The following is a 20,916-nucleotide window of genomic DNA, read 5'->3' on the forward strand; positions in this document are numbered from 1 at the left end:
TCAAGACTGATTTGCTTATGGCTGGGTCCAAACTGGGGTGGCATAGTGGGCAAAAGAACGATGGATTTAACCCAGATCTTTTGACTGGGGGAGAATGTTTGCATTGTCAGCATTCCGTCCATCATTTGTTTGCTATACACTTTTCGCCCTAAGTGGGATGGGTATGCCCAGACGTGGGTCCCTTGCTCACTGTGCCACTGGATTCAAGCTAGCCTGGCTGAAGAAGGGTGACATACCCTGAAACCTGGTTCCAGGATGCTTGTTCCCGGTCCAGGGAGGACCTGGCCTGGCAGTTCGGTCTGGACTGTTCCCATGGGGCACAGGGTCAAGACTGATTTGCATATGGCTGGGTCCAAACTGGGGTAGCATAGTGGGAAAAAGAACAATGGATTAAACCCAGATCTATTTTGACTGGGGGAGAATGTTTGAATTGTCAGCATTCCGTCCATCATTTGTTTGCTGTAACACTGCCTCATACATCAGCATACATCAACGTGGTGGCAGAATACCGGTGAGGCCATATTGGTGGCGTGGCTCCTTGGTCTGTTTTACCCTCCTGCTCCCCGTGCACGTCCTGGTCCTCCCACACCCCTGATCCTGGGACTTGGCGGGTGAACGGGGGCATCTTTGGCTGCACTTTTAGGACACAGCTTGTGGATGCCTCCGGTGCCCACATGTGTAAACCAGATAAGTCCCAGCCCAAATTAACATTTGAACATCGTAAATCTCGCCGGCAAGAAGAGGAAGCTGACCCGGCGTTATCTGATCCAGATAACACTGCAGATGACCCAGTACAAGATATAAAACAGATTATTGCTGCTATGCAAAGTGGCCTAACTGCTATTGACGCCAAAATAGATAAGCTGACCTACAGAATGGATCGGATGTCAGAGAGGGTCGATAAGCACGCGGAGCGCCTCGATATGGCGAAACGCTGCATCACGGAAACAGAAGAAGCCCAATCTGCTGCCACCACTACACAGCGGCAAGTAAAGAAAACGCTGATCGCGCTGCAGGATCGCGCCGAGGATTTGGAGGCTAGGTCTAGGCGCTGCAACCTCCGCATCATGGGCCTCCCTGAATCCACACCTACAGGGCCCATGGAACTTTTCATTGAGCAGCTTCTCAAAATGCTGATGGGGCCTGACACCTTCTCCGCTATGTTTGTTGTGGAGAGGGCACATCGCTCCTTGGGCCCTAAACCCTTCCCCGGCGCTTCTCCTTGGCCCATTATTGCTTAGTTTCTCAACTACTGGGACAGGGATGCTGCACTCCGTAAAGCGTGGGAACTGGGTACACTGCAATACGAAGGCTCCACCCTCTCCCTCTTTCCCGACTTCACCATCAAAGTGCAGGAGGCCCGGCGGCAGTTTGTTCCCCTAAAGCGTAAGCTGTGAGATCACCACCTCGAGTATGCTGTGCTATATCCTGCGAGGCTTAAAGTACTTTTCGATGGCAAGCCGCGTATTTTCTCTGATCCACAATCCCTACAAAAGGTGCTGAAATCATGGGAGGTAGCAGGTAAACGCCGAGGAGCGCAGGGCGAGGGCACAGATAGCGCTTCCTCACCGCACACTTTGGATGGCAATGACTGACTGCATACACTGGGTCCCATTTGCTTCTTCTTGTGAACTGGGTTGAGCTGTTGGTGCTCCGCTTCTTTTTCTCTGGTCACAGTGGGAGGGTGGACTATTTTCCTTATGATGATGCTGTTCGCAGCTTGCGGCAATGTTTTGCCTCTTTGATGCCTATCCATAATTGCTACCTATTGCTATATTGTTGGCCTTTGGCCCCCTTCGAATTGCATCCTAACTGTTTGAGGCCTACTATTTTCTTATGGTGAAATGGTTCTCGGAGACTGTTGCTCGAAATTGTTGGGTAACATCCGCCCCTATGCGTTACCCGTTGCTGTTCAAAATGTTTTGGGGTATGGTGTTTGTGGTCTTCAATTTCTTTTTGAGTGGGTATATTGGGTCGGTTTCCTTTTTGGGAGGGCTGAGGGTCGCTCTTGCTTGGTTGGGGTCTGCAAGGTGTGGGCGGTGGCAATGTGTTTTTTTTTTCTGTATGTCTTTGATGGTTTGTTTTTTTGCAGGTCGCATGTGCTGGTTATAATTTCTTGCACCAGGGGGTGGGGCATCCATCTCAAGCTGTTAATAGCACTAACAATTGCTCACTTTTCTTGTTAATTGCTGGTCCGTATGACTAATCAAAAGAGCTTGAAACTCTTGACGTGGAACGTTAGGGGTCTTAATGACCATAGAAAAGTATGCAAAGTTCTAGCCTATCTAAAAAGAAAAGAGGTTGACATCGCTCTCTTGCAGGAGATGCACCTCCATTCCGGCTGCAGCCTGCTGACACGTAGCCGTATGCTAGGGGAGTTTCATGCAGCGGGTTTTACCTCACACTCTAGGGGCGTCCAGACCTGGGTTAATCCTAGTGCGAAGCTCCGGATTGAGTGGTGTGAGGCGGACCCGTCTGGCAGGTACATCACTCGCTGCTACAATTCCTCCATGGATTTATTGGTAGTTAACTCCTATGGCCCAAACTATGACAATCCACAGTTTTATTATTCCCTCTCCCGAACTATTCAATCACACGCCCCTTCTTCTGTGGTGTGGGGCAGGGACTTTTGTGTATTGGACCCACTGTTGGACCGCTCTAAGGGTCCCATGAGGTCACCTTCGGCTACTGCTAGTGCGATTGCAGATGTGTCTCTACAGTTGCAAGTGGTTGATGTGTGGAGGGCGCGTTCAGGCGACAGGTGCGGATTCTCACACTACTTGGACCGCAAGACATACACACACGTATTGACTACTGGCTCATCTCGCAGTCCTTGTTGTCCACAGTGCAGAATTGTGAAGTGCTGGCGCGGACGTTCTCGGACCACTCGCCAATCCTGTTGACTCTATCTGTTCCTCCACGCAGACCTCCCCCCTTCCTGTGGAGGTTTCCCCCCTATTCGTTGCTGGATGCGGCCTTTAAGGCGGAGCTTAGTGATGCTATTTCGGAGTTCTTTGCGTTAAATGTCGGCTCAGTGGATGCCACAGTCTTGGAATCTTTTAAGGCCTACAATAGAGGTATAACCATCAGCAAACACGCAGGGGTACTCCGATCCATCCTTGGCAGATTGGCGCTGTTGGAAGCCCAGATCGCCGCCTTAGAGGACGAAATGTCTTGGGGGTCCTCTCCACAACTGCAGGACCTCCTTAAATCCACGATAGCTGAGTTTAATGATGAGGCAGACGCCGAGGTTAAGCACATGGGAAAATATGCTACAGCGCGTGTTTATGGGGAGGCGGATCGACCGGGTTCGGTCCTGGCGGCCATGGCAAGGCGTCGGGTGCGCTCCGGTTGTGTTCCCGTTTTGGCTTCAGCTTCTGGCTCCACTGAGTCTGATCCAATGGTCGTCGCAGATCAGTTCTGCCACTAGTATCAGGAGCTCTATAGTTCTAAGGTTTCCCCTAGCGACGCGGATATTTTGCAATATCTGGAATATATCGAACTCCCTTGGTTACAAAACTGGCATAGGGAGTTCTTAATGCGCCCTATAAAGCTACAGGAAATCCGACTGGCGTTGAGCTCTATGAGGGAAGACAGCGCGCCTGGACAAGACGGACTCACAGTCGCGTTTTATAAAGCCTTTAGCGCTTTATTGACTACCCAGTTGGCCACGCTGTTTCAGGAACTCGGTGCTGCTGGGATTATGCCATAGACAATTCGGGAAGCCTTGATCTTTACCTTACTGAAGCCAGATAAGGACCCATGCCACTGTTCCTCTTATCGTCCGCTTTCTTTGCTGAATGTGGACGCTAAGATATTTGCTAAGATACTCGCAAACCGTCTCTACCCACTGTTGCCTCAGTTAATTGGGCCTGAACAGGCTGGTTTGATTCCAGGCCGTACGCTTGCACAGAATCTTCGCACAGTGTTCGACGCTTTATAACACACTCGTTCGGATCTCCCGGCAGTGGCGGTCTTCTTAGACACCGAAAAGGCGATTCTATCGAGTGGCCATTCCTCTATGCAGTTCTGTGGCGTGTGGGGGTCGGTGATGTTTTTTTACAATGGGTTGGAGTCCTCTATAATAAGCCGGGAGCTCGAGTGTGGGAGATGCGGTGTCTGACCCAATTATCATCTCTAGAGGTACCAGACAGGGGTGTCCCCTCTCCCCGCTCCTATATGCGTTGGCGACCGAACCCTTGTTGAGTGCCTTGAGAGAATTTCACTGTCATAGGGACCTTCGCTTTCCTGATTACAATTTAATCATGTCAGCCTATGCGGATGATACACTTCTGTACATTAAAAACCCGGAAGTGCATCTTCCTCCGGTTATTCGTGCGGTGTTGCGCTTTGGAGGCTTATCGGGACAAAACATTAATTGGGAAAAGTCTCTGATTTTCCCGCTGACTCCCTCTACCGTTCCTGTTGACTTCCCTTAACAATGGACCACTGATCAGGTCCGTTATCTTGGTATCCAAGTCCATTCGGACACTGACCAGGTAATCAGAGCTAACTATGGTAGAGTGATAACTAAATTGAGTGAGGACGTAGATCGCTGGATTTGTCTCCCGTTATCCCTAGTGGGTAGAGTCTCCCTGATGAAGATGGTGGTACTGCCTCGCCTTTTTTTTTTTATTTGTGAACATTCCCATTGTTGTCCCGTGGCATCTGTTTAGGGAATTGCGGGTGTTGATGGGCAGACTGGCTTGGGCGGGTAAGACTCCATGGATACCCTCATGTTACCATGCTCTGCTGGGGGCTTAGGTGTTCCGGACTTCGAGCTTTATTATAGGGTAGCTCAGGCATCCCACACGCATGCCTGGGTACACGGCCCCCCAACTCTGCCGCATCTTCATGTAGAAAGGGTTGCGGCAGCTCCTGAGCCCTTGCCTTGGCTTTTAACTAAAGCTCCAGATTGACGTTGTGGTGTCCTTGACTCAGTGACCTCTGTTGCTCATGCGTGGCATACCCTGCTTGGAAAGTTTGCCGGAGCTCATCTATATTCACCGTGCATGCGTATAGAGTGGTGCCACTGGTTTGTTTTCAGTTCAGACAGAGGCGTGCTCCGTGCTCTGCATAGTCTTGGGTTGTCTGAAATGGGTGAGCTTTTTTGAGATGGTAAGATGATCAACTGGAAGGATGCAATTGCGAATAGAGAGCAACCTTCTGCATTAACGCAGTTTCAGTTTTTCCGCACGAAGCATGCACTGCGGGTGGTATTGGGTGAGGAGTTAGCAGAACCTCTGGACTCTCCTCCTCTGTCCTTATTACTCCAATCACAGTCCCTAGTCAAGTTGGTCTCTAAACTGTATGTTTTGGCCTTACAGACTTGGATATCTCCATACACGAAAGCTCGATTGGCTTGGCAGGCCGACATCGGGGAGCAGCTCTCGGATGAGGTTTGGTTTTATTGCTGCGAAGTCACCCGCAAAATCTCTCTTAATGGCAGGCACAGATTAGCACATTTTAAATTTCTCAATAGGGTTCACTACACGCCGAAACGATTGCACAGGTATGGGTTACGTGACTGATTGCTGTGAACGTTGCGATAGTCCAGGTGCTGGCTTTTACCATTTGGCATGGCTATGTCCTCTGGTGGCAGAGTTTTGGAGTCGCATTTTTTAGACTCTCTCTGCCATTGTGGACTCCCCTATCACACCTGATCCCTTACTGGCATTATTGATATACACGAAACCCCTGTGTAAAAAGCTGCGGAAATTGATAGCAATGGGCCTTCTCTTGGCCAGACACAGGCTTGCAATGTGATGGATGCGGGGGCCTCTACCAACAATAGCCGAATGGGAAAGAGACATGGTGTACTGTAATACCCAATCAGACGTACACAGTGAACTGCTCCCACCTTCCTCCCCTTCCTTAAGTTTTTGGGCCTCTTTGCTCATTATCAGGAATCCAAACATATCACTGCTACAGAACCAGCGGACTAATGTTGTATGCTACATTATCGAAAGCCCGCCGGCAGTAGCTTTATATAGAAGTGGATGTCGACTACTGTGATGCCAATGTGGGGTTATTGTTTTGTTATTTGGAATATATCTCCTCTCTGTAACACTTTTTGCCCTAAGTGGGATGGGTATGCCCAGGCGTGGGTCCCTTGCTCACTGTGCCACTGGATTCAAGTTAGCCTGACTGAAGAAGGGTGACATACCCTAAAACCGGTCCCAGGATGCTTGTTTCCGGTCCAGGGATGACCTGGCCTGGCAGTTCGGTCTGGACTGTTCCCATGGGGCACAGGGTCAAGACGGATTTGCATACGGCTGGGTCCAAACTGGGGTGGCATAGTGGGCAAAAGAACAATGGATTTAACCCAGATTTTTTTACTGGGGGAGAATGTTTGCATTGTCAGTATTCCGTCCATCATTTGTTTGCTGTAACACTTTTCGCCCTAAGTGGGATGGGTATGCCCAGACGCGGGTCCTTTGCTCACTGTGCCACTGGATTCAAGCTAGCCTGGCTGAAGAAGGGTGACATACCCTAAAACCGGTCCAAGGATACTTGTTTCCAGTCCAGGGAGGACCTGGCCTGGCAGTTCAGTCTGGACTGTTCCCATGGGGCACAGGGTCAAGACTGATTTGCATATGGCTGGGTCCAAACTGGGGTGGCATAGTGGGCAAAAGAACGATGGATTTAACCCAGATCTTTTGACTGGGGGAGAATGTTTACATTGTCAGCATTCCGTCCATCATTTGTTTGCTATACACTTTTCGCCCTAAGTTGGATGGGTATGCCCAGACGTGGGTCCCTTGCTCACTGTGCCACTGGATTCAAGCTAGCCTGGCTGAAGAAGGGTGACATACCCTGAAACCTGGTTCCAGGATGCTTGTTCCCGGTCCAGGGAAGACCTGGCCTGGCAGTTCGGTCTGGACTGTTCCCATGGGGCACAGGGTCAAGACTGATTTGCATATGGCAGGGTCCAAACTGGGGTAGCATAGTGGGAAAAAGAACAATGGATTAAACCCAGATCTATTTTGACTGGGGGAGAATGTTTGCATTGTCAGCATTCCGTCCATCATTTGTTTGCTGTAACACTGCCTCATACATCGGCATATATCAACGTGGTGGCAGAATACCGGTGAGGCCATATTGGTGGCGTGGCTCCTTGGTCTGTTTTACCCTCCTGCTCCCCGTGCACGTCCTGGTCCTCCCACACCCCTGATCCTGGGACTTGGCGGGTGAACGAGGGCATCTTTGGCTGCACTTTTAGGACACAGCTTGTGGATGCCTCCGGTGCCCACATGTGTAAACCAGATAAGTCCCAGCCCAAATTAACATTTGAACATCGTAAATCTCGCCGGCAAGAAGAGGCAGCTGACCCGGCGTTATCTGATCCAGATAACACTGCAGATGACCCAGTACAAGATATAAAACAGATTATTGCTGCTATGCAAAGTGGCCTAACTGCTATTGACGCCAAAATAGATAAGCTGACCTACAGAATGGATCGGATGTCAGAGCACCTCGATATGGCGAAACGCTGCATCACGGAAACAGAAGAAGCCCAATCTGCTGCCACCACCACACAGCGGCAAGTAAAGAAAACGCTGATCGCGCTGCAGGATCGCGCCGAGGATTTGGAGGCTAGGTCTAGGCGCTGCAACCTCCGCATCATGGGCCTCCCTGAATCCACACCTACAGGGCCCATGGAACTTTTCATTGAGCAGCTTCTCAAAATGCTGATGGGGCCTGACACCTTCTCCGCTATGTTTGTTGTGGAGAGGGCACATCGCTCCTTGGGCCCTAAACCCTTCCCCGGCGCTTCTCCTTGGCCCATTATTGCTTAGTTTCTCAACTACTGGGACAGGGATGCTGCACTCCGTAAAGCGAGGGAACTGGGTACACTGCAATACGAAGGCTCCACCCTCTCCCTCTTTCCCGACTTCACCATCAAAGTGCAGGAGGCCCGGCGGCAGTTTGTTCCCCTAACGCGTAAGCTGTGAGATCACCACCTCGAGTATGCTGTGCTATATCCTGCGAGGCTTAAAGTACTTTTCGATGGCAAGCCGCGTATTTTCTCTGATCCACAATCCCTACAAAAGGTGCTGAAATCATGGGAGGTAGCAGGTAAACGCCGAGGAGCGCAGGGCGAGGGCACAGATAGCGCTTCCTCACCGCACACTTTGGATGGCAATGACTGACTGCATACACTGGGTCCCATTTGCTTCTTCTTGTGAACTGGGTTGAGCTGTTGGTGCTCCGGTTCTTTTTCTCTGGTCACAGTGGGAGGGTGGACTATTTTCCTTATGATGATGCTGTTCGCAGCTTGCGGCAATGTTTTGCCTCTTTGATGCCTATCCATAATTGCTACCTATTGCTATATTGTTGGCCTTTGGCCCCCTTCGAATTGCATCCTAACTGTTTGAGGCCTACTATTTTCTTATGGTGAAATGGTTCTCGGAGACTGTTGCTCGAAATTGTTGGGTAACATCCGCCCCTATGCGTTACCCGTTGCTGTTCAAAATGTTTTGGGGTATGGTGTTTGTGGTCTTCAATTTCTTTTTGAGTGGGTATATTGGGTCGGTTTCCTTTTTGGGAGGGCTGAGGGTCGCTCTTGCTTGGTTGGGGTCTGCAAGGTGTGGGCGGTGGCAATGTGTTTTTTTTTTCTGTATGTCTTTGATGGTTTGTTTTTTTGCAGGTCGCATGTGCTGGTTATAATTTCTTGCACCAGGGGGTGGGGCATCCATCTCAAGCTGTTAATAGCACTAACAATTGCTCACTTTTCTTGTTAATTGCTGGTCCGTATGACTAATCAAAAGAGCTTGAAACTCTTGACGTGGAACGTTAGGGGTCTTAATGACCATAGAAAAGTATGCAAAGTTCTAGCCTATCTAAAAAGAAAAGAGGTTGACATCGCTCTCTTGCAGGAGATGCACATCCATTCCGGCTGCAGCCTGCTGACATGTAGTCGTATGCTAGGGGAGTTTCATGCAGCGGGTTTTACCTCACACTCTAGGGGCGTCCAGACCTGGGTTAATCCTAGTGCGAAGCTCCGGATTGAGTGGTGTGAGGCGGACCCGTCTGGCAGGTACATCACTCGCTGCTACAATTCCTCCATGGATTTATTGGTAGTTAACTCCTATGGCCCAAACTATGACAATCCACAGTTTTATTATTCCCTCTCCCGAACTATTCAATCACACGCCCCTTCTTCTGTGGTGTGGGGCAGGGACTTTTGTGTATTGGACCCACTGTTGGACCGCTCTAAGGGTCCCATGAGGTCACCTTCGGCTACTGCTAGTGCGATTGCAGATGTGTCTCTACAGTTGCAAGTGGTTGATGTGTGGAGGGCGCGTTCAGGCGACAGGTGCGGATTCACACACTACTTGGACCGCAAGACATACACACACGTATTGACTACTGGCTCATCTCGCAATCCTTGTTGTCCACAGTGCAGAATTGTGAAGTGCTGGGGCGGACGTTCTCGGACCACTCGCCAATCCTGTTGACTCTATCTGTTCCTCCACGCAGACCTCCCCCCTTCCTGTGGAGGTTTCCCCCCTATTCGTTGCTGGATGCGGCCTTTAAGGCGGAGCTTAGTGATGCTATTTCGGAGTTCTTTGCGTTAAATGTCGGCTCAGTGGATGCCACAGTCTTGGAATCTTTTAAGGCCTACAATAGAGGTATAACCATCAGCAAACACGCAGGGGTACTCCGATCCATCCTTGGCAGATTGGCGCTGTTGGAAGCCCAGATCGCCGCCTTAGAGGACGAAATGTCTTGGGGGTCCTCTCCACAACTGCAGGACCTCCTTAAATCCACGATAGCTGAGTTTAATGATGAGGCAGACGCCGAGGTTAAGCACATGGGAAAATATGCTACAGCGCGTGTTTATGGGGAGGCGGATCGACCGGGTTCGGTCCTGGCGGCCATGGCAAGGCGTCGGGTGCGCTCCGGTTGTGTTCCCGTTTTGGCTTCAGCTTCTGGCTCCACTGAGTCTGATCCAATGGTCGTCGCAGATCAGTTCCGCCACTAGTATCAGGAGCTCTATAGTTCTAAGGTTTCCCCTAGCGACGCGGATATTTTGCAATATCTGGAATATATCGAACTCCCTTGGTTACAAAACTGGCATAGGGAGTTCTTAATGCGCCCTATAGAGCTACAGGAAATCCGACTGGCGTTGAGCTCTATGAGGGAAGGCAGCGCTCCTGGACAAGACGGACTCACAGTCGCGTTTTATAAAGCCTTTAGCGCTTTATTGACTACCCAGTTGGCCACGCTGTTTCAGGAACTCGGTGCTGCTGGGATTATGCCATAGACAATTCGGGAAGCCTTGATCGTTACCTTACTGAAGCCAGATAAGGACCCATGCCACTGTTCCTCTTATCGTCCGCTTTCTTTGCTGAATGTGGACGCTAAGATATTTGCTAAGATACTCGCAAACCGTCTCTACCCACTGTTGCCTCAGTTAATTGGGCCTGAACAGGCTGGTTTGATTCCAGGCCGTACGCTTGCACAGAATCTTCGCACAGTGTTCGATGCTTTATAGCACACTCGTTCGGATCTCCCGGCAGTGGCGGTCTTCTTAGACACCGAAAAGGCGATTCTATCGAGTGGCCATTCCTCTATGCAGTTCTGTGGCGTGTGGGGGTCGGTGATGTTTTTTTACAATGGGTTGGAGTCCTCTATAATAAGCCGGGAGCTCGAGTGTGGGAGATGCAGTGTCTGACCCAATTATCATCTCTAGAGGTACCAGACAGGGGTGTCCCGTCTCCCCGCTCCTATATGCGTTGGCGACCGAACCCTTGTTGAGTGCCTTGAGAGAATTTCACTGTCATAGGGACCTTCGCTTTCCTGATTACAATTTAATCGTGTCAGCCTATGCGGATGATACACTTCTGTACATTAAAAACCCGGAAGTGCATCTTCCTTCGGTTATTCGTGCGGTGTTGCGCTTTGGAGGCTTATCGGGACAAAACATTAATTGGGAAAAGTCTCTGATTTTCCCGCTGACTCCCTCTACCATTCCTGTTGACTTCCCTTAACAATGGACCACTGATCAGGTCCGTTATCTTGGTATCCAAGTCCATTCGGACACTGACCAGGTAATCAGAGCTAACTATGGTAGAGTGATAACTAAATTGAGTGAGGACGTAGATCGCTGGATTTGTCTCCCGTTATCCCTAGTGGGTAGAGTCTCCCTGATGAAGATGGTGGTACTGCCTCGCCTTTTTTTTTTATTTGTGAACATTCCCATTGTTGTCCCGTGGCATCTGTTTAGGGAATTGCGGGTGTTGATGGGCAGACTGGCTTGGGCGGGTAAGACTCCATGGATACCCTCATGTTACCATGCTCTGCTGGGGGCTTAGGTGTTCCGGACTTCGAGCTTTATTATAGGGTAGCTCAGGCATCCCACACGCATGCCTGGGTACACGGCCCCCCAACTCTGCCGCATCTTCATGTAGAAAGGGTCGCGGCAGCTCCTGAGCCCTTGCCTTGGCTTTTAACTAAAGCTCCAGATTGACGTTGTGGTGTCCTTGACTCAGTGAACTCTGTTGCTCATGCGTGGCATACCCTGCTTGGAAAGTTTGCTGGAGCTCATCTATATTCACCGTGCATGCGTATAGAGTGGTGCCACTGGTTTGTTTTCAGTTCAGACAGAGGCGTGCTCCGTGCTCTGCATAGTCTTGGGTTGTCTGAAATGGGTGAGCTTTTTTGAGATGGTAAGATGATCAACTGGAAGGATGCAATTGCGAATAGAGAGCAACCTTCTGCATTAACGCAGTTTCAGTTTTTCCGCACGAAGCATGCACTGCGGGTGGTATTGGGTGAGGAGTTAGCAGAACCTCTGGACTCTCCTCCTCTGTCCTTATTACTCCAATCTCAGTCCCTAGTCAAGTTGGTCTCTAAACTGTATGTTTTGGTCTTACAGACTTGGATATCTCCATACACGAAAGCTCGATTGGCTTGGCAGGCCGACATCGGGGAGCAGCTCTCGGATGAGGTTTGGTTTTATTGCTGCGAAGTCACCCGCAAAATCTCTCTTAATGGCAGGCACAGATTAGCACATTTTAAATTTCTCAATAGGGTTCACTACACGCCGAAACGATTGCACAGGTATGGGTTACGTGACTGATTGCTGTGAACGTTGCGATAGTCCAGGTGCTGGCTTTTACCATTTGGCATGGCTATGTCCTCTGGTGGCAGAGTTTTGGAGTCGCATTTTTTAGACTCTCTCTGCCATTGTGGACTCCCCTATCAAACCTGATCCCTTACTGGCATTATTGATATACACGAAACCCCTGTGTAAAAAGCTGCGGAAATTGATAGCAATGGGCCTTCTCTTGGCCAGACACAGGCTTGCAATGTGATGGATGCGGGGGCCTCTACCAACAATAGCCGAATGGGAAAGAGACATGGTGTACTGTAATACCCAATCAGACGTACACAGTGAACTGCTCCCACCTTCCTCCCCTTCCTTAAGTTTTTGGGCCTCTTTGCTCATTATCAGGAATCCAAACATATCACTGCTACAGAACCAGCGGACTAATGTTGTATGCTACATTATCGAAAGCCCGCCGGGAGTAGCTTTATATAGAAGTGGATGTCGACTACTGTGATGCCAATGTGGGGTTATTGTTTTGTTATTTGGAATATATCTCCTCAGGGGATGCTGCTGTTGTACAGTTGCTGTTCTGTAAATGGAATGCCAATGACCCCCCTCCTCCTCCTCATATTACTCAAATGACGTTTTGAACTCTGTATGTGACCTGCACACTTTTATTTAGTCTTATTTTTTTGTGTAATAGTGAATATATTTTTTGTTCCATGTCTGTGAAAATACTCAATAAACAAAGTAAAAAAACAAACAAAAAAAAACTGTATGTAGCTGTTGATGTGTTTCCTCATTATAGGCTGCAGTGCTTGTGGCACATGACTGACATTTGTTTGTGACATTCCACCAGATGCAGCAACACTGGATTGGAATGACCCTGTGATCAGAAACTGGTGTACTGTCATGTGTCTGTTTAAATGATGTGGGATTTCTTTTGTGAGGTAGGTAATGTGGCTCCAACTGATGATGTAGACCTAAGTTTATGTTTCCCATTGTAGAGGATATAGCCTGCTGTGTCCCTCCCTTCCATTATTTTAAGGTCTGCAACTGTAAATGTCATCACTGAAACAGTATATTTGAGTGAAGTCTGATGTGCAATGTTTATGACATCATGTCAGCCTATGATTCGAACAATGGAAAAATGAGGTTATAAGACCCGACACTTGTATGTTTGTGTTGGTGTGACATGGTTGTGATCCTGAGTTAAACATTGTTGACATTCAACATATCCCTGCTTACACAAGTAGCTTGTTTACATTGTAAAGTTCACATGAGAGTACATATACATTGCTAGATGTGAGAGATACTACAGGAGGCAGTTACTTTGTGATTACGATATTTATTGCAATGTACAAGGTTAAAATAAACATTGTGCCAAACCAAACAGGGAAAACCAAAAGTGAAGAAGTCAGTCATGGTGGATCTAACCATAGCTATAGATGCCTAATTGTCTTCACTCCAAAGTCCAAAATAGTACTGCCATCAGAAATGGAATTGTGTCAGGAATAGTCTGCAAAGTGATTGTGTTACATACATAGGAGGGAATTAGGTCCATGGTTTCTTATTGGTGATAGTGGGGTTGTTACCATCCACACCTCCAGGATTGTTGGGTGAACGTCCCCTCTTTTTGGTGAAGGGTGATTGGCTGCTGCCGAGGCAGGAGGAACTGCAGACGTGTCTTCCTCTGGCAGGACCTCCCTTTCTGTGACTGCAGCAGCTGTCAATGTGCTGGATGTAGGTAGACCACAGGATGGGATAGGCAGTGGTGGGAAAGCCCAGCAGAGGGTGGTGTGTTGATGTCCTGCAGCAGCTGAACAAGGAAGCCCATGTTGGTGTTGATACCGGCTACTTCCCGGTATATATCCCTCTGCAGCTGCTTCATCTCCTGAATTTCCATTGGTGCCTGGTCCATCCTGCCTAAGGTGTCTTGATAGGCTCCCAAGACTTGGTGGATGGTGGCCTGGGTGTGAGTGGCCCTATTGTGCTCACCCAGCAGGCCAACAGTTACCCTCCTATGACCCCTAATCCAACTGACCTGTGCCCTTGGCTCAGGCTGCTCCCTCCCAATGAGTCTTCTTGGTTCCTCAGTGACTGGGTTAGTGATTGCCAACTCAGTATTCAGGTCTGAGTGGCACAAGATGTGACTGGCTGTGCTAGGTGCACAGGTTGGAGGGGCAGAGTTTGCCTGTGTTGTTGCAGCTGGGGTGGGAGGTGTTTTTGTGGGCACAGTGAGACCCACTGTTGTCGTTTGCCCAGGCTGACCAGATGTGCCAGGAAGGTCATCCACATCAACATTTCCAGTAGTGTTGTCATCACTGAGAGCATGATCCTGGGATGGAGTGGGTGTCCATTTGGTGGGCAAGCTCTGGCCAGGTGCTATGCCAGATAGACCTGTTGATAAATAGAGAACATTGTTATTGTTGGGAATGTGGTATGTACAACCACATTGTTTGTGTCACAGTAATTAGAGACCTAGGAAGAAACCAAAAAGGTAGTGATTACAAATGTGATCTATTAAAGTTGTAGTGAACTTGTTAACAAGACATTTGAAGGCATTCAATATATGTAGTAGAATTGAGCAACTTGTTAGATATGCTGATATGCTGCATTTTAGAATACGAAATTAACATATCTCCAGAACATTTCAACCAACACTGTCATGATTCGCTCACTGCATTCTCGTGCCCACCACCAGGGGGCTGAATTGTGGGGCTTTCCAGTGTTCCAATATGCTTCCAGACAGTCCCCTGCATGCATATCCTGACTTCCAGGCATTTGGACACCATTTGGGAATAGACATCCAATCTCAATCCATGCCGGCTTTTGTGGAAGCCAGTCTGCTCATGCTGCAAACTCCATTACCTATAATCTCCTGCTCACTGCTTTGTCTCCACCCCTGCAGGCCAAGGATGGGTGGAGGAATTTAGATCGCCAGTGGCTGGCTGCTGCTAGCTTGCTCACATCTGTTGCATGTGATTACTGTGAGCTCTTTTAAGCCCCAGCTCCCTTCAGCCCAGGGTTGGTCATTGTAGCTGTGTACCGGTGAGACCGATCCTTGATTCCAGAGCTTTTTGATATCCTTGTTTCCAGTGTTTCCTGAGCTTTTGATATCTTTGTTTCCAGTGTTTCCTGAGCTTTAGTTATACCTGGATCCTGAGCTGCTGCTGTTTTCCCTTGTTCCTGAATTAGCACTGCCTGCAGTGCTACCTTGACTCCTGAGCTTTAGCTCAATTCTAGTTCCTGCTCCCGAGCCTTATCATTCCTTGTTCCTGAATTGCAGCAGTTTCCCTTGCTCCTGAACTAGCACTGCCTGCAGTGCTACCTTGACTCTTGAGCCTTAGCATTCCTTGTTCCTGAGTTGCTGCAGTAGTTTCCCTTGTTCCTGAACTAGCACTGCCTGCAGTGCTACCTTGACTTCTGAGCCTTAGCATTTCTTGTTCCTGAGCTGCAGCAGTTTCCTTTTTCCTAAACTAGCACTGCCTGCAGTGCTACCTTGACACTTGAGCTTTTGCTCAATTATTGTTCTTGCTCCAGCACTGCCTTCAGTGCTACTTTGTTTTCTTAGCTTTTGCTCCAACACTATTCTAATATATCCTTGCAGCCTCCCCTTCTATATATCCTTTTCCAGTCCCTGCTTTTCTTCCAATTTCCTTGGTTCCAGTTCCTAGTTTACTGTCTTTCTATTCCTGCTGTCTTGCTTCTATTACCTTGTATGTTTGTTACTTGCTTTCTACCATGTTTGCTCTGTGTTTTCATTCTTTCCTGTTAAGCACTCCTCCTTGCTAGCTCCTTGTCTATTGTGCTTGTGTTTAGTTCTACTCCCTTGCTGTTACTGCCTTGCGTGTTCTTGTTTGATCGCCAGGATCCGTGGGCACAGCTGACTACCTAGGTGGTGTTTCTTGTTTACTGTGAGTATTGTCTTTGAGTTACATTTATAACATCACCATAGGTATCAGCTCCACATACCCTGCCTTTGCATACATATCCTATATGTGGGTATTTGCAGTCAGTATCTGTAACAGCAATTGTGGGTGAGGAACTTGCTGAGCTTCAGTCCTACCATGTGGAGCTCCCGAGTGCTTTACCCCACATTCCCTTTATTGTTAATGTTGTATAATATATATGTCTTGCACGTCCGTCCTGGGTGTAGTTAGTCTGAATGCTAAATTGACTCGTGAGTGCCCTTCCTTCCTGAGTCTTAGCCTTCTCTTCACTTGTACAGGCTTCTCCTTTGGATCCCTTTTCTCCTCTGACACCCTGTGTGATCCTGGGCAGCTCTGTACTACTCTTTCTGTGCACTGTACGTTTTCTATCCAGTTCCCAGTCCTTGCCCAAGTCCCTGACTGTATTCCCGACATAGTCCAGGACAGTCCCTGACAAACACAGTGTAGAAGTAAAATGTGTATTTGAACATTCCAAGGCCTAGTTGTGTAGAATACAGGCAAACACAACTTGGGGGCCGATTACGATATCGGTCGGAAAGGCGCCAGACGGCATTCAGTTAGTTCGAATCCGATTCTGAACCCGTGTATCCGACCGACTTGGAAACACATCCGACTGACCGATTATGATATTCAGAAATTTATCGGTTGTTCCGATTCAGTTCCAATCGGCATTCCGAGAAACCAAGTCGGTCAGAGTCGACTCGTAGGGCTCTACGGGCTACATTTCTGACCAACGCATTACGATGTTGGAGTCAGACAGACTTTCTGAATCGGTCTGTCGGCACGGATCGGATGTCTAAATCCAGCTTTGGGGGCCCGTAGCAAGCCCCCCTTTACCTGGAGTCCTCCAGTTAGGGCCCTTGGTGTCACCCATGGGTCCTCTCTTTCCAACCATGTGCTGTGTGGCAGGCACCAATGGGTGCCCACCACAGGGCAAAGGGTTTTCTGTGACCACCTGTTTTTTCAATGGGAACCTGTGTTGTCGGTCAAAACATAGGCTCCTATTGAAGTCAATGGCAGTCTGACTGAACGGAGTTCAAAAACATCGTAATCAGTCGGTCGGACTGCTTTCTGACCGACTTTGTAATGAGGCCCTTGGTTGTATAGCTAGCATTAGTCATCATGTGAGCAGTGCAGAGTCAATGGGTCACCTGCCATTTCTTATCAGCTGAGTTACCTTCATGCCTTACATATATTTGAGGTAGGTATGTTTTTAGTATGGTGTTACACATGCCATCAATAGTTTCAGTTGAGGAGACCTGTTTCAACATCAAGCATAGTAGTCAGACATGTCTCTGATTAGAGCATTGTATGTACATTTCACAGTCCATGAGTGGTGAAAATCAGTTGTAACAGGGCAGACTAGTAAGAATGGGCAAGATCTGCATCTTGTTTAGAGTTGCAGTAACAGGGCCTCATGGGAGTTGTAGTCTTTTCAATAAGAACTCCCCAACACTTGACAAATCGTAACATGCATGATAAGTGAACTTTAGTTGTAACAGGGCAAACTAGCGAGAATGGGCAAGATCACTATTGCATCTTGTTTAGAGTTACAGTAACAGGGACTCATTGTAGTTGTAGTCATTTCAATATCGACTGACCAACACTTAATAATTGTTGGTTGAACATACCTGTTGCCAACATGTATTTGGGATGGACCATACATTTGCAAATTAACACATATTCTGGATCCTGTGATTATATTTTTATATATATATATATACACTTACAGGCAGCATTCCAACATGTGTCATGTAATAGAGATTGATACATGTGAACTTATAAGCACCAATAAATATTGACACTGACAAACCGACATCTCTGATGCTGTTAGGCAAGTAGGTAGACAACCCAATAGCAAAAGCGGAGTTGAGAGCTAACAGGACATTGAGGTATTGTGACAGTGAAGTGTAACTTATCACTCTCCACTCCCCAGATTTTCCTGTCAAGCCCTCAGAATGCAGGATGGGCAAGACCTTCACCTACCAGGGAAAAAATTGTAATGGGGGACCAGGAGGACCACTGCCCATCCTCTGGGCCTCCAGGTGGTAATTGGAGGACAGGGAACGCATATTGACCCTGAGGTTGTTCCCCCCCTTCCTATTTTCCAGCTGTGTGCGCAGAGTTGTACCAACAACATTCACTCTGTTGACTATCATGTCCCACATTTCCATTTTCCTACTGAGAGGAGTATGTTGTACTTGGACTCCAAACAGTTGTGGTTCATCTCTTATTCTCTCATCCACCATGAATGTCAACACAGCATCTGTAACACGTGGCATTTTGGGGTAAGGCATTACTACAATTTAAAGTAAAGGACAATGCAAAATAAATACCAAGGGATATTAGAGAAAATACCTTAAACAAAAAAGGGTCTGGAGAGTGAAAAACGGGATGAGGAAAAAAGAAAAGGGCTGCTTTACCTAAAAAAAATCACAAAATGCTCTTGGCTGTTTTTTTGTTTGTTTTTTTAGGCAGTTGAGAAGAATCATGGTCAGTGATGGTCAGGGATGGGGCGTGTTTTATAGTGTAATTTGCAGGCTTGTCCACTTGGCCAAAGGACATCTGTATTTGTTTCATATGCACCTTTAAATTCAGCAAATATAACACATAGGGGCACATGCATCAACAATGCCATTTGCGATTCCTTATTAGCGAAAAATAAGGAATCGCTAATAAGGAATAGCAAAAGGCTATGCATGTAGGAATCGCTATTTAAGGATTCCTTAAATAGCGATTTTTGCTTTTGGGTTGATGCATTGGGATTGGGTATTTTTAACTCAATACCGGGAGCTATTAGCGAATCGGTATTTTACCGACTGGATTTTGGCTTGATGCATGAGGCTGATAATGTTTACTGGTTTTTTGAAGCTGTTATCCAGTGCTTGCTCCAGGGCAGTGCATGTGACTCCTACACCTTGTAGTCCTCTGTCTTATGTAAGTCTTATGATGTAAAGTGCTCCGACACCCTATGAGTGATGCTATAAAACTAATTGAATGCATCTGAGAGAGAGTAGTTATGGAGACTTGTGGGACACTGTTAAAGTGTGGTAGTGAAGGAATTCATGGTGGGGTGGTAATTGGGGGGCACCAACAAACACTGTCTCACTGGGCGCACCAGCGCTAAAGCCGGTCCTGCTGCTGTCTTATGCGCCATAGACAGCCTGGTTAATCGCTATTGTAAGCTTTCCTGTTGATGCCTGGAGTTTTCGGCTTCAAAATGTCTTTTTACTATCATCTAAACTCGTGTTGCTATTCAGTAAAGCTTTTCTGAATTGCAAAAGAGTTTAACGACTGGTTCCGAAAGGGGCATGTAAAGGGAATTTCCTCCCAATTTTGATTCACCACCAGCCATATCAATGGCTTGCAAGCACAATTGTAGTTGTAAAGAATTGAAGAGTTACCAACACTACGAAGGATATGCAAACGAGAAGCTGTCCCTGTAGACAGCTTTTCCTTTCAGAATTGTGTCTGCCAGCCAGTCCAGTAGAACAACTGGCTGTCTCATCCACCCCTACCCCCATGTGTACCCCAACCACACTTTTTTTTAAAGCACCACCAGTTTCTGTAAGGAACAAAGATTACTTGAACAAAGGGTTGTCATTTGAAAATGGTAGCCCAGGGATAATGGCATACTGTCCCCTGAATTCAGCAATTCATATGTTTGTACCAATCGCAAGGGGTTGCAATTAGTGGCTTGCCAAATTAAAATTTGTCAGGCAAGTCCTTCTGCAACACCCTGTGAATAGAAATTGTGCAGTGTGACCAATTTTTACAAAGGCTGCATCACAAAATTAAATGCTGGTTGGAAAAAAGTGTTGCACAATTTAGACTACTCTTTTGTGACCACACTTTTCTCACATCAGTCCCTAGATCTTTTGCCCACCTACTATCAGTTCATATTGCATGCCTCTTGGCATACTTTGTGACACCTTCTGCTGCTTACTGATTCCAGTCTACGTGTTTGTTTTTGCATCTGAATCAGTGGTATTTGAGAGGGTGATGCAGGAACTATTCTGGGTTCACAGGGTGTCAGGTTTTAACCGGCCTGAACATTGATGTATGGGGAATTGTGGCAGGAACTGTGTAAGCAGATGAGGAACGTGTTGAATGTATTATTTAAGAGCGGATTGACCATTTGCAAGGGTAAGTAATGAAACAAGTAAAGAAACATCATCTATTTGGAAAGTCAGTTTTATGTACCTGATAGAGGTATAAAATAGGTAAGCCAAAAAATATGGTTCTTGAGAGTGGTATTATGAGGAACAGATCCAGAAGAACCTGATTTGTACATGCTGATGAGCAGACATTTTAGTACTGTTGTTATCACTGTCAGATGATGTTCTTGTTTGTGTGAGTTTGTGTGCATCTACATATATCTTTGATCATTTGTGTTTGAACAGTTGTCTGTATAATACACTGTCTTGGTAAGGTGAAATGTTTTACAATGAACATTGCGGCACAGTAACATTATATGCTCTAAAGATTCTTTGCTGGGTAATGGTTAGAACAATGCAGCCTCAGCCACGCGCGCCCAAACCACGCAAGCGAAACCCCGCTTGCCTTAACCACAGATATGCCTTAACCACGCATAAAGTAAAGGAAAGTGGTAGGAATGGAAGAATGGAAGCAACAATGGAAGGCGCTGAGCAGAGGCCTTAGTGTTAGGAATATCTTGATTTGCATGTGGTCAGCTTGACATTGTAAGCAAGACTACCCTGATAGTGTCTCCAATGCTTCAAGACTCCCAGACCAACCTGACTATCATCAAATCCCTCAGAATCCTTACCCCAAATTTTAGGCTGCCTGAGATAGTATTATTATTGTATTTTCTATACTTGATACCTGTAGATCAAGAGGACCCTTCTGTTAATTGTGTCATCGATGGTGAACACACCACTTTCC

The 20,916-nt window shown here is 47.4% G+C and overlaps 1 long non-coding RNA gene across 1 annotated transcript in view; it reads right to left on the reverse strand.

Moving 5' to 3' along the window:
* Window positions 1-13,399: 13,399 nt before the first annotated feature.
* LOC146799622 (uncharacterized) overlaps window positions 13,400-20,916 on the reverse strand; it is a 387,718-nt gene continuing 380,201 nt past the window's right edge. The window contains exon 5 of the long non-coding RNA XR_014969296.1: window positions 13,400-14,458. This is a non-coding gene — a long non-coding RNA (uncharacterized LOC146799622). The remainder of the gene's footprint in view (window positions 14,459-20,916) is intronic.

This window comes from Triturus cristatus, chromosome 9 (assembly GCF_964204655.1).
Source record: "Triturus cristatus chromosome 9, aTriCri1.1, whole genome shotgun sequence".
Classification (NCBI taxonomy): domain Eukaryota; kingdom Metazoa; phylum Chordata; class Amphibia; order Caudata; family Salamandridae; genus Triturus; species Triturus cristatus.